General features: G+C 40.4%; 1 protein-coding gene across 2 annotated transcripts in view; it reads left to right on the top strand.

Moving 5' to 3' along the window:
- LOC115217243 (cholecystokinin receptor type A-like) overlaps nucleotides 1-14043 on the top strand; it is a 29811-nt gene that overhangs the window by 12746 nt on the left and 3022 nt on the right. The window contains exon 1 of one of the 2 annotated variants that reach the window (XM_029786884.2): nucleotides 2998-3137. The exons of the other annotated variant lie outside the window; for it this stretch is intronic. The gene's annotated coding sequence lies outside the window, so the exon portion shown is untranslated. Of the gene's footprint in view, nucleotides 1-2997; nucleotides 3138-14043 lie in introns of those variants that run through there. 2 annotated transcript variants of the gene reach the window in all.

Genomic DNA, 14043 nt, shown 5'->3' with positions numbered 1-14043 from the left:
TAGCCTAGTGCCTGTTCATCAGCTATAAAATGGGAAGCTTTGACTGGCTAAGTCTCTAGAGAGGAGAATTTTGCTAAGTACGACCTGGGACTTTGATATGAAAACAGTTTTAATTTCATTTTGCAGTTTTCAGCTTGAACAGATTTCAAACCAGAAGTGTCGATGTTATGCTTCGAGTCTTACCAACATTTGAATAGAAGTAACCAGAATTTTTGTGATGTTGTATTTCAGGTTTTTCTCTAACCTTTATATCTTCATTTTTATGAGCATTTAAATCTATATTATGTTTTGAGAAATATAATGTCCTACCAGTTTACTGTATCAAATTTTAGCAATAGTAATAAATGTTTCTTTGCAGTCAACTGTAACTCGCCTTTCAAGTTGTTATTTAATATCTATTCGAATGTCAATTAAGAGAGGACATAATCCTTTCTACTATAGGCACAAGACCTGAAATTTGGGGGAGGGGGATAGTCAATTACATCGACCCCAGTGTTTCACCGGTACTTAATTAATCGACCCCGAAAGGATGAAAAGTAAAGTCGTTATCGGTGCAATTTGAACTCAGCACGCAGCGGCGGACGAAATACCACAAAGCATTTCGCCCGGCGTGCTAACGTTTCTGCCGGCTTGCCGCCTTTTAAATAAAGAACGTTACTATCGCTTTTTTACTTCCCACAAGGGGCTACACACAGAGGGGACAAACAAGGACAGACAAACGGATCAAGTCGATTATATCGACCCCAGTGCGTAACTGGTACTTATTTAATCGACCCCGAAAGGATGAAAGGCAAAGTCGACCTCAGCGGAATTTGAACTCAGAACGTAACGGCAGACGAAATACCTATTTCTTTACTACCCACAAGGGGCTAAACATAAAGGGGACAAACAAGGACAGACAAACGGATTAAGTCGATTATATCGACCCCAGTGCGTAACTGGTACTTATTTAATCGACCCCGAAAGGATGAAAGGCAAAGTCAACCTCGGCGGAATTTGAACTCAGAACGTAACGTCAGACGAAATAACGCTAAGCATTTCGCCCGGCGTGTTAACGTTTCTGCCAGCTCGCGTATTTAAGAGAGGACATAATATATCAGGACTTAACCCGCAATTCTTACGACAACATTACATACCTTTATTACTAAAAAATGCAGTCTTGCTAAAAATTGGTGACCTCGACTTGATCGGAAATTTGTTCAGGGGTTGCAGGTGCGATCATTTGCAAGGTAAGCAATGTGGGGATACGTAGAGAAGTTCTGCCGAAGAAAAGCCACGCTCTTCCTTAACAACAGCACAAAGACCTAAGAGAACAATCGGTAATATTTCCAACCATCTGTCTGAATGAGGATTCACATCGAATTCCTACCACTTTTCATCATCTCATGGCTAATGGAATGATAGAAAGATTTCATCGTCAGCTACAATCTGCTTCATGTGCTCACCCTCATTCAGACAGATGGTTGGAAGCATTACTTCTCTACGGATCTCCACTTTGCTTACCTGGGCAGATAACCGTACCTGAGACTCCTGAACAAATTTTCGATCCGGCTGATTACATACATCGATAACGAAAGAATTACATGAAAGAATTACCTCCTTTGGTTACTAGAGCACAGTTTATCAAGTCTTGTGTGCCTCCTGATATTACTTCACAGACTCATGTTTTTGTTCGCAACGATCTTGTTAAACAAATTCTTCAAAGCTTGCCGACACACCAGGTGCTAAGTACCCCCTTCTCCATCTGCACTCCATTCAGCAAACGGCAAGATCACCTGGTCACCGTTAAGGACATTGTTGGTGATGTCGCGGTCTCAGTGCATATCTGCGCATCATTAGCCACAGCATGCCTAGTACTCCACTCAGCGGCTGCTGATAGCAGACGGATCGTCGGTCGAGCGAAACAGGTCCCTTCCACAGAAAACAGAAGAGCAAGCACTCCAGATTGAGCAGTCACGAAGTAGGCCATGGAACACCCCTCAGACAATAGTAAATGATGGAAGCGATTTATGCGTTCGGCACCTGTGTCCAACCTTTCATGGAGAACTTCCTCGTTGCTAATTTCTGAGTGAGACTGGCCACCCTGCTCATTACCTCCCCACAGTTCTTGTCCACCCAGAAGACCGGCCCAAACCATAGCGCGTGTGATCTAACCAGTCCTTCTATCCTGCACTCTACGACGCTGTCGAACTACATGTGTCTGCCTCTCCAGGAGTCGAGCTGCAAGCCCATCGACTTCTGCTGTGGTCCATATCGCGTTGTATTAGTATTGATATCACATCTCCTCTTCTCATTGAGCACAATCTTCGAATTCCCCACTTCAAATTGTCGTAGTTGTTCAGTTTTTCTTCTTCCTCTTTGATCTTTTTGTTGTATTGTTGTGAACCAACGCGAATGTGATTGAATAGACACGTGAATAAGAGTTTCCAACCGTAACCATTCCTATGTTTGTACATCGCAGTCTACTTTGTTCAATATAGAATTCAATGTTTAACATTCATTTCAAATGTTGGCAAAAGGCCAGCAAGTTCAGGAGAGAGGGTAAGACGATTACATCGACCTTAGTGCTCAACTGGTACATATTCTATCTACCCGGAATGGGTGAAGTACAAAGTCGAACTCGGCGGAATTTGGGCTAAAAGCGTAAAGTTGAACGAAACGCTACTTAGCGTGATTCCGGTTCAGTTTTAATTTCTAGCAAATTAGTAACCTCGCAGAGTGTAGCCCATTAGATGGTTATCTTTAAGTGGTTAAGTTATTGTCTTTTCATACAAGCATGCTCTGCTTAGTGGCAAAACAGGATGCTCTACATAAGAATGTAAACATTTATATTTCACGGATGTTATTGATAATAAAAGAAATTTTATTGGAGGATAGCAATTATGTATGCATGAGCGTGTGCATAGATGTATGTACACAAAGACCCAGACACATACACACACACACACACATAGGCATACATACTCATACGCGCACTCATATGCATACACGTGTGTGCTTATACAGAGTCGGAGAGAGTCTTAACTCATTTCTGTACGATGAATATTGTTGGTTCAGCTTTATAGTATTGTCATTGTTATCGAAGTAGCATTGCGTTCATTGTGCAGATCCACAACCACAGAACGAACCGATTCAGGGTAAGTACCTTGTTAGTGTTTATTGTGTGTATTCAAAGCAGTTATCTTTTTTTTTACGAAAAAACATGGTGTGCACAATTAATAATTATCCTCTGAAATACTCATTTACACTTTGCTTGTCCAAAGCATTTTCATAATTTTGTTCCAAACATTCATGCTCGTTTTCAGACTTTTAATTAATCATTGTTTCATACGTTCTCAGTAATATAAAGCTTTCCTGTCATAAGTTAGTCTAGTGTTGAAAAAAATTGGCAATGTGTATTATATATGATGCATTGGTGCTGGGAAGTATCTCCTGTATATTATCGGTGATATATAGAACGTATTAACCATATCCCATTATTATTATTATTATTATTATTATTATATTATTATTATCATTATTATTATTATTATTCTGTAGTTTTATTTTTATAGCGTGCTTTCATTTCACTACCGAGCGCAGCTCTGTGTGCCTTGGGTATGTGCTGTGATTTGTTGTGATGCTCTGATGGTTATTGTATGGAAAGTGTTCTGCGTAGGATGTGTGCAGTGCCTAATAGTGCAATTATGATTATTATTATTATTATTATTATTATTATTATTATTATTATTATTATTATTATTATTATTATTATTTGATGAAAACTCAGCTTATTTTACTGGATATGATGGGAAGTGTCAGATGTCCACAGCCAGCAGTCGAAGGTGACACTTATTTACTAGTTATGCTTCAAGAACCCTGCGAAGAATTTTTGCAGTTCCAAGCAATACTGATTTTTCTAAGTGTTCTACTTTTACATTTGTACCAATCTTTTTGAGCCATGCTGGTAGTTGAGTGCTGATACTTCCAAGTGCGCCTATTACTTTTAATATCACGTCTCCTCTCCCCATTGACTACAATCTTCGTATTTCCCACATCAAATCGTCGTAGTTGTTAATTTTTTTTCTTCCTCTTTGATCTTGTTATCACAGAGACATGCTATTTTGATTACCATGCAAGTCCTTCCATTTTTATTCACCACAACAATGTCCGGTTTCCGATGTCTGGTTAGGTGATCGCTCTAGATTATTGCATCCCACGAGATTTTATAATCTTCATTCTCTGTGACCTCTTCTAGGGTTTTCTCATACCACGTAGGCTATGATTTCCACAGAGCTCTCAATAGATCATTCTTCCCACATTGTGATGTCGTCTTTTGTAATCGCGTTGTGCCAACTTCGGACATTCGCTGACGATGTGCCATTCCGTTTCACCCCTCTCACCATAAATTCTGAAAGTGTCGCTCTTGGTAGTGTTGTCGATTCTGCACTTCACTTAGTTAGTCCTTAACGCCTGTTCTTGTGATGCTAGAAACGTAAGAGCTTCTGTCTCTATCTTCAGGTTACTCTCCCTCATCCATAGCCACCGGTCTTCTCTATCTGTCTAAGCGCTCGTATCTCTTTCAAACGGACCATACGTTTTTTTTTCTCCTTCGTGCTGCGTCTTTTTTCATTTTAAGTTTTTCTTTCTTTGCACAATTATCAATTTTAATGACACCGGACTTCTTCATAGGTTTCAACAATGGTTCCACGGTAATTTTTACATACCACGCTAAACTGTTTTCCTCGGTTTCGATATAATCCTGGCAACTGATCAAACCTGGCTCACTCTTTCTTCTGGATAAGTACAACCTATCAATGTCACCCTTAGACTGGAAGGCTCCGAGCACTGTCAACATTTTTCTTGTTTTCGTATCCATGTTCATCAGCACTTTCCTTTGCCAGTTTCTGATTCCAGCTCCATGCCGAAGTGACGTCCATATATTAACTGCCTGGATTTTATTCTATCAAGTCAATTCTGTGCGCCACGTCAATCTTAGTCTTCAGAAATATTTTTCCTCAGCTAATCTTTCATTTCCTTCTCCATGATTTCGTTAACTCTAGTATGCCAAAGTACTTTTTTTTTAATGAATAATTAGGCCATTTTTTCCGGAACGTTGAATACAACATGGACAAAAAGCAAATTCGCACAATTTTCTTATTCCAGTTCAAGCTTGGCCCAAAAGCTGCTGAAACAGCTCGTGATTTTAACGATGCGTTTGGCCCAGGAACCACTAATGAACATACAGCACAATGGTGCTTCAAGAAATTTCGTAGCGGTGATGAGATCCTTGAAGATGATAAGCGTAGTGGTCGGCCATCGGACGTTGACAACGATCAACTAAGAGCCTTAGTTGAAGCCAATCCACGCTCAACTGTTCGAGAGTTTGTTCTGAATTAGACGCAACGTCTACGACAATTTCCAACCACTTGAAAGGGACTGGAAAAACAAAAATACTTGAGAAATGTAAGTCGCACGAATTAAACGACAACCAAAAAAGACGCCTTTTTGAAGTGTCGTCTTCCCTTCTTTTACGCAAAAAGAACGACCCGTTTCTCATCAGGATCGTAACTTGCGATGAAAAGTTGACTCTTTACGACAACTGAAACGCTCAGCTCAGTGGTTGGACGCCGACGAAACTCCACACCAGATTGTTCATTTACAAAGCCATGTAATAGAGGAAAGACAAAAAGAAAAAGGAAAAAAATAAAAGTGTATTATCAATATTATCATCTCTTTATCACAGGTTTTGTTGGAGCTCCTGGAGTCTTGCATACGTAGCGGGCATGCTACCTGCAGCCTACGGTATACCATGCCATTCGCTCTTTTCAGTTATCTTTCCTGATTATTCTGGCCGTGCCAAGGAGGCATATCTTTTGTAACAGTTCTATTGGGCACTCTATTCTAATTTCCTTTATATTCCTATTGATGCCTTCTGATACTGTTCCCAACGACCCAAAAATAATTGGCACTATCTTCACCTTCTTCATTTTTTATTGCCGGGCTATAATCGTACTTAAGAGGATTGTATCTATCTATTTTTTCGTCTTGCTTCTTGACTACTTTGTGGGTCAGGGGGGCATGCAATATTAAATATATAGTACATGTGGTGCACCTTGTCCACCACTACTAAGTCCGATCTGTTATGTTCTAGCACCTGATCTGTTTGAAGTGAGAAATCCCAGAGGATTTTGTTAGTCTCCGACTCTACCTGTCTCTACGGTCTGTGCTCATACCACGTCTAGCCTCTTTCTAGCCCCTCTTTTCGCACAGTTTCCAATGTAGCACTTTCGCATACTGGTCGTGTCACCACAACTTGTTGTGGTTTTGGGCAAATCTAGGGCATTCGTTCGCGATATAGGCAATGGGTTCATCCACTCTATTGCAGATGCACACAGCGGAGACACTTGCTCATTCCTAATGTTGATCCCCCAGTTCGTGGTCAGAGCTTGGTCCTGCCCTGCCGGTATAGTGCTTTCAGTCTCTTTTTTTAAGGTTCCTTTCATCAGCCAATCCACGTATGTTTTGCCAGCTACTTATGTTGGGACTACATAGAATTGATTGCGTAGTCCCTTATTGCTAAATGCTTCTTCATGTCATTTTTGTACTTCTTCCTATGTTTTTCCTTTTTTTTTCTGTTTTCAATACTTCCTCGTTTCTAACTGCCACTAGCAAGGTTTCCTTACTTTGACCAAAGTATCTCATTAATCTCTCGAGTTCGATACACACGCAGTCTTCCACACGTAGCAGTCCCCTTCCTCCATTTGCTCTCTTCATTTATAGGCGATCAGTGTCTGCACGGGAATGATAGACTCCATGCATCCTAAGGAGCTTGTTTGACTTCCTGCCCATCCCCTTTAGCTCCTCTTCTGCTCACTTCAGAATTCCAGCACCATAATTAGATACTGCGATTCCGTGCGAGTTTATTGCCGAAATTATGTTTCTGGCATTCAGCTTTGAAGTCAGTATTCTTCTCAATTGTTGCAGGTATTATCTTTTTGTCTTTTCCTTCATGTCGTGATGTTTGATTCCATCTGCCTCAAGTATTCCCATGTATTCATAGGTGGATTGAGGTTGAATTGCCTTCATCATTTCACCACTTGGTAGTTATATGTCTTCTATCCTGGCAAGCTACCTCGTCTCATCACCATCGTACCACATTTTCAGAGTTCAAATTCGATCTTAATATCATTGGTGAAAATCCGCACAGACTGGATTAGGGTGTCCCGTTCTGCATCAGCTGTTGTTATTATTATTATTATTATTATTATTATTATTATTATTATTATTGAGTAGGAGAGCCGTGCATGCCATCAAATGATACTGGGTTACAAATATACGAAGCGCAGTATACCCATCATGACTACCCGTCTGATAAGGGTGCACTAGGCACATGCATCACAACCATATGTGCGAGACATGGTGATCTCATATCAAGATAAACAGCGCATGACCTTGCATGTGGAACCCAGTTAGAATTTTCTTCTGGTCGAGTAGCCCATCCCGCTCAAAAGGTCCCTGAATAAGGGTTGTTTAAAGATGTTGAACGAAACACCCATGTTTCCAGAGGTGAATTATTCAAACCCCAAAGAATCCCTCTCAACACATGGCTATGATGCTCCCCCTCTACTTCTGCTCGTGATCACAGATGCACATATCGTCAGCCACTAAGGGACATGCTCAACTAGTTAAGGTCAAACAACTGACAAGCAAATCTGTGGTATTGAGCAGAATATTTGCTGTAGCCCATCTTTTATACCAAGACAAAACAATGTACATGATAAGATCAGAAGCCATGAGAGCCACTGCCTAGTACTGCATCAGGGCATCATCATCGTCGTCGTCGACCTGATCGGTTTGTATTTTGCTTTGTTATGTATTGCTTTACCTTGTATATTTCTTATTGTTACTATTTAAACAAACCGGTACCTTGGGCAACTGGTTACTTCTTTCCCATTTGTAGCCCTTGTGAGTTATTTTGGGATTTATTTGGATTACAACACACCCTCGCTAATATCAAAGATGGCGAACGAAAACCGTCCGTCCACTAAAAAGAACAGCGGGGTAATCATAAGGCAGAACAGTCAAGTTGAACAAGTCAGCGACTGCCGTAGCAACAACAACAACAATAGCGCATGTGGAATGTATGAAAAGAATTCCCCTTGCTTCTTTCCTCTTCTTTACCACCGCAGAAACAAAAAGAAGAAAATTATAAACACCAACAACACAAGCGAAAACACTACCATCTACACCGCTACCACCAGTGCCAGCAGCAGCAGCTGTAGTAGTAGTAGTAGTAGTAGTAGTAGTAGTAGTAGTAGTAGTAGTAGCAACGTCAGCAGTAGCAGCGATGGTGACAACAACGATAGCAAAAGTGTCAACAACACCAACAACACCAACCAAAACGATGGCAACAACAACAGCAGCGACAGCAGCAACAACAGCAACAAAAACAGCAACAGTGATAGTGATATTACCAACAGCAAGAATACTTTCGCAACGGCAGCAGCCAAAATAAGACTACAACTCAGCCTAGACATCACAAATAAAGATGAAAAGTTGGCCGAAGCCTGGAAACTCATCAAATACGAGAAAACCTGGGCCAACCTAACGTTTCCGTCAGAGGCCATTGAAGCAGTGGAAAAAAGAACGGTGTTTTTCAGATGCATCTAAGAAAAGCAACTTTAATAACACAAACAGATATTGAAGCTGCGCTAACATGCATCAGGGATGACACCGAGTATATAGCGAGGAGCAGACAATACGGTATCATTTCAGTGCTTTTTAAATCAGAAGCCCTCGCTAAGAAGCACTCAAGGATCCCTTGCAAAACCAGCAAGATCATTATGTACCACTCCCACATGGGAAAAAGAACAGCACATGTCCGCATTCCCAGGATACAACCAGGACTTAATATGTGGTATCTTCTGGGATGCATAATCGAGCAAGGATCAGATACCGTTCCGATAGAGGTGACAAAATCTGCCAGAGAGGACTGGTTCGGAGTTGACCTGGAGATACTTCTCCAGATCAGGCCACAATACATAAAAAGAATCTCGGTCCACATCCGTCTCCAAAATAGAACGGTAATACACATAATAACTGGGGGCAAAAATCCACATTGTTTTGTTTGTGGAGAAACAACCCATTTGTGCGCCTTCTGCTTTCAACTGATAAAAGGTACATGGGATCTATATCTTCTGGAGAAGTTACCTCAATCCTTTATATATTAACCAAAATGAAGTAGATTGACAAAATCTACTTTTTTTTTTTTAACCTGTTAAAGACACACGAGATGTTGAAATATCGTTCACTAGATGACAATGGCACTCTCCTTTTAATTTTGATTCTGTTGTAATTATTTTTATTATTACTACTACTACTACTACTACTACTACTACTACTACTACTACTACTACTACTTCCGTGTTAGCGAAGGCGGATGTATTGTTTTCGGTCGTCTTTGTTTGTTTGTCCGTAGACAAGATATCTCAAGAAACGCTAAATAGATTCGGATGAAACTTTTAGGGATATTTGGCCTTGTGACTGGCACGAATTGATTAGATTTTGGGATCGATCCGGCACTGGACAAGGATTCTGGATTACGTTTTGTTATATTTACTTCACTTTAGACGAAATCTTTCAAATCTTTCTCTGATTATCTCCCTTGTGTTATATTATCTCCCTTATGTTATATTAACTCCCTTATATTATATATTATACATACACATTAACACATTACAGTACACTTACATATATACCTAATTCTATATATCGATCTAAAACAACAGGAATACTAAAGGAAGGCCGAAATTGAAGAGGAGAGGTAACGAAAAGGTTTCATGCTTTGAACTTATTATCATTATTAATGTTTCTACTACTTTGTAACTATTTTGAATAGCGAATTTGTTAACTTTGACTTGTATTAGATATGGCTAAACTATTTATTACTATTACTAAAATTTTCTACAGCTGCTTTGAGATGAGTCATCTATCTAAAAAATAACCAGTGTTTCAAAACTTTTACGTAGTGACTTCCCAGGACTTATCGACATGTATGCGCTTAAGTCAAGTAAATATTTTCATTACCCAGACAATAAACACACAGAATTACAAACACGGTACCCCTACCGGACAGGTATCGGACAAGGATTCTGGGTTATTTTTCCAGTTTTTTTTAAATTTAATTTTTGAGAGCGGTCGGGTTCATTTTTAGTATTCTCTTTTGTGAGAGCAGTCGAGTGGATTTCAGATATTCTCATTTTAAGAATCATCCTTGGCTAATTGTTGAGAGGACGTCGGCGTCATTTGATTCCGAGCTATGTTAGAAGTGTGTCCGCTCCATGTGAGTTTTGTTGTATTGTATTGTTAATTTACTGAATTGTTGAACTGTTATTAACTGGAATTGTTGAAATTGGTGTTGTTGACTGGCTTTTACTTTTCTTCCCCATTTATGGGTGAAGTTATGAATGATACCGTCATAGAAAGTAAACCAGCGGGCAGTTATGCTGCGGTGACTAACAAAGACATGTTAGTAGAGGTACTGCAGGCCCAAGAAATCGAATTAAAGAAGAATATAACGGTTTGCTGAAGAAGGAAGGGGACAGCCTAAGGTTGACGTCCCATAAAGAAATACTTGAAAAAAACTGAAAAAAGGACAATTATTTATAGAACGTTGAATGTGGCAATGAAAAAGTTGAAGTAGCAGCGGAGGAAGCGGTAGAGGAATGTCTACGAGAGATAAAGGATATAATAACATATTACACCAGAGGTAAGAAATACAGCACAGTGGAGGTAATACACCACAGATGCTGGTGTGTTTACGTCCCCGTAACTTAGCGGTTCGGCAAAACAGACCGATAGAATAAGTACTATGCGTACAAAGAATAAGTCCTGGGGTCGATTTGCTCGACTAAGGGTCGATAGAACATATAATGTGTGGATATAATATGTGGATAGAACATATAATGCCTTCTTTTAGCTTTTTAGGAAGTTTACCACTTGCAAGGAAATTCTGGAAAAGTGTCTGAAGTGGTTTCACCAAATCCTGCTTACGTGACTTCAGGAGAATAGCTGGGAAGCCATCGGGACCAGTTGCTGAGCTTGAGCTTATTTCTTCTATGACAGCTGTTACATCTGTCTGCCCAATATTGATGTAATCGATGGTTGTCGCCTTCTTTTGTACAGCTGCAATATTAAAGAATTTAGCCGTATTTTTCTTTATCTGCATGTGTTGCAGGAAGGAGGGGAGGGGATATATAAACATACATACATACATACATACATAATCCGGACCAACAACCGGATTACTAACTCCCACTTTGAAGGAGATACGTTTACAATTCTAGAACAGGGATTATCAGTCAACTACCTGATGCACAAAAAGGATAGAGATGCAGGAAAAGCAGTAAAATGTGATAACCGATGCAGACTTTGTTGAGTTAATACCGAAGATATCACCCACATTATGATGTTGTCAGAAAATGTCATCAGGGTTATCTACCGATGAGACATGACGTTGTATCTAGGACACTGTATAACGAGATCTGTCGAAAGGATAACCGCGAGGACAAAGGAATAAGAACTCATAGCCATAGCCACTCATAAGAAAAAGGAGTACTGGTGAAATATCCCAGTGAAACTTGAATAAAATTTAAACACAATAGACCTGATATAATGAATTGGGATAAAAAAAGAGAAACTGTGGAAATCAACTGCCCAGCGGATGTCAACATAAAGCAAAAGATCAGTGAAAAGAGAACACCTACGCTGAACTAATGAGAAATTTGCAGTTACTCTATCCAGATTACAAGTGGAAGTTTATACCTGTAATCATTGGGGCACTGGGATGTAACACACTGCCTAAATACTAATCTTGAGAAATTAGGCTCCTCAAAACCAGAACTGAAACTGTACGAGGGGTGTTCAATAAGTAATGCCCCTAACCCACTTCCCATTGCAGTAGAGCAACGAAACTTGGCACAGTTATTAGTCTTTTTCTACATAGGAACCACCCAGAGTTACGCATTTCTCCCATCGTTTGATGCAGCTCTGGAGACCGTTTTTGTAAAAGACTCCAGCTTGGTCTCCAACCAGGACGTGACTCCAGAAATCAAGGCTGCATCATCTGGGAAACGCTTTCCTTTCAAAATCAAGTTCATAGCCGCACGCCTGTGCTTCTGATCTGGCGACACGCGAGTTGTGGACCGGAGCGTTGTCCTGCAGGAGGAGGATGCCTTTGCTGATCTTGCCTCGCCTCTTGATTTTGATAGCTTCTCTTAATTTCCTCAAAAATGAAGCATAATAGGCTCCTGTAATTGTGGTACCTTTTACCAGGAAATCTGTCATCACTACTCAGACCTGGTCCCAGAAGACTGTGAGCATGACCTTGCCAGCGGAGGGCTGCACCCTTGCCTTCTTTGGAGGAGGTGAGTCACGGTGCTTCCACTGCATTGACTGGGCTTTGGTCTCTGGATCATAGTGATGGACCCAGATTTCATCCTATGTAATCAGTCTTTTGAAAAATGTTGACTCATCTTCTTGGCACATCTCCGAATTCATCCTCGAGCACTCGACGCGTTCTTGCTTCTGGAAAGGTGTAAGCAACTTGGGAATCCATCTGGCAGACACCTTTTGCATATGCAAATGGTAATGAATGATAGTTTCCACTGACCCGGTACTAATCTTGACCTCATGGGCTATTTGGCGAATAGTTATGCGTCAATCTTCCAAAATGGCAGCCTCAACTTGACGGACAGATGCCTCATCAATGGCAGAAGGGGGCGACCAGATCTGGGAGCTGTTTCCACAGAGTTCCGACCATGTTTGAATTCACGATGCCAGCGTTTTACAAGGTCATATGATGGGGCATCATCACCATAAGTTAGTTTCATTTCATCAAAAGTCTCCCGTGGTGTGCGTCCTTTCAAATACAAAAACCGGATCACTGCTCGACACTCAACAGGCTCCATTTCACACTTGACTCAGTTCAAACACCTGTAAATCAGAAACCACAATTAGTTCAGAGCTGTAATTTGCCACTTAATCTATAGAGATATAAATAATTGCACATGCAAAATTTCAGCTAGATCAAACAAGTGTGTCAGGAGCATTACTTATTGAACGTCCCTCGTAACAATCTAAAACTTTCCAGATGTTTATCATTTAAGTACATACATGCATGTCTGCATATGCAACTATATGCATGAAAATAAATACATAAAACAAAATATACAAATCTGCACACATACATATGTAGCAGAAATATTTAGTCACTGAAGGAGTGTAGTCACTGAAGGAATGCAGACAGCAACTTGCAGCTCCTCTTGCAAATCTCCGGAGGAAATCACTGGATGCCGATTTTATCCCTCAAAACCTTCTCTCCCAGTCAGTCGCTCCGATCTTTAAAAAGGGGAATAACTCGTTCCCTGTAAACTACTCACCTCACATATCATCAAAGTAGTCCTCTTGGAAGATGCCTCTTCTGATTTCTATTGTCCCTAAATTTCTTCCATGTGCTGTCAGTTTCGTCCTCCAATTCGCCATACTTTTTCCAATCAATCGCTCAACATTCTATGCAATATCAATAAGTTCATATATTTCATAATCCAGGAATGCGGGATCATTCCGTAAGCCTTACAATAATCGATCAATGACATAGCTAAGTTACTTTTCCTCTTCTTGCACTCTCTAAGTACAGTTTTGTCTATCAGGAGTTGATCCTTCGTACCTCTGCACTTACGCTGGCAACCCTTCTGCTCATGTGGCAGGACTCCATTTCTTTCTAGATGTCCGTACATTGACTCTGCGAGCATTCCAGTCAATAATTTCCGCATAAGTGGCAAGTAGTATATCGGCCTTTAATTGTCTACCGTATTGTCCTACCCATTGTCAACCACTCCGATGTTATTTGGTCGGCATTTAACAATGTGCTGAGTTTTGCAGCTATTCGTACGACATTCACCAAATATTTTCCGTTTCTTTTAGCGATACATTGTCATCAATTGGGATTGATATGTCCACTAGGAGGCCCTTTTTGCCTTCTTCATGGTCTACGACAACTAT

This window comes from Octopus sinensis, linkage group LG11 (assembly GCF_006345805.1).
Source record: "Octopus sinensis linkage group LG11, ASM634580v1, whole genome shotgun sequence".
Lineage (NCBI taxonomy): Eukaryota > Metazoa > Mollusca > Cephalopoda > Octopoda > Octopodidae > Octopus > Octopus sinensis.
The sequence above is the reverse complement of the archived record's forward strand: the minus strand, read 5'-3'. Positions and strand labels throughout refer to the sequence as shown.